The sequence below is a fragment of the Sinocyclocheilus rhinocerous genome, unplaced genomic scaffold, assembly GCF_001515625.1.
Source record: "Sinocyclocheilus rhinocerous isolate Xijiao unplaced genomic scaffold, SAMN03320098_v1.1 scaffold4435, whole genome shotgun sequence".
Taxonomy (NCBI): Eukaryota; Metazoa; Chordata; class Actinopteri; order Cypriniformes; family Cyprinidae; genus Sinocyclocheilus; species Sinocyclocheilus rhinocerous.
This window is the reverse complement of record NW_015651866.1, coordinates 42,256-42,868: the sequence shown is the minus strand read 5'-3', so window position 1 is coordinate 42,868 and position 613 is coordinate 42,256.

The window sequence follows — 613 nt, the reverse complement described above, 5'->3', positions numbered from 1 at the left end:
GACCTGTGTGTTTCTGTCCTTTTTCTAGGGTAGGTCCTCGGTGAGCACCCCCCTCTGTTGGATTCAGAAACTAGGTCCTGACTTGCAGTGTTTACTTCACTCGTCGATTTGGTGTCCAGCCGGTATGATAGCCTGGTTTCGGCTTCATGCTTCCTGGATCATGCGGCCAGGTCACAGGCTTCTGCGGGAGCCTTCTTGATCATCAGGCTGGGCTTATGCTTTCAGGCTGCCCTGTCTGGTACACCGTATCTAGGTCTCCCTGAGGGGCTTCCTGGTCACCAGGATATCCCCTCTTGCTGAGGCATCGAGCGGGAAGTATAGGTGGCATTTGTGAGAACCTTCTTGTGTAATGCTGTCTCAGGCAGTGCTCCCCTCGCCTTAGAGGGTTGTATTTGAGCTTGCCTCTCCTGTTTGGCTCAGTACTTCCGGGTATCGGTGAACAGATGCTTGGGAAGCTCTTAAATCCATGCTATGGTAAGTGCACACGCTAAGCTTTGTGCACTTTCTTAAATCCCCCTTGGCGTACGTTCTAAAATTCAAAACTTGGTACGTTTGCTCAATTACCCCTTTGCACACTTTCTAAAATCCACATAGTGGTAAGTGTGCACGTTAT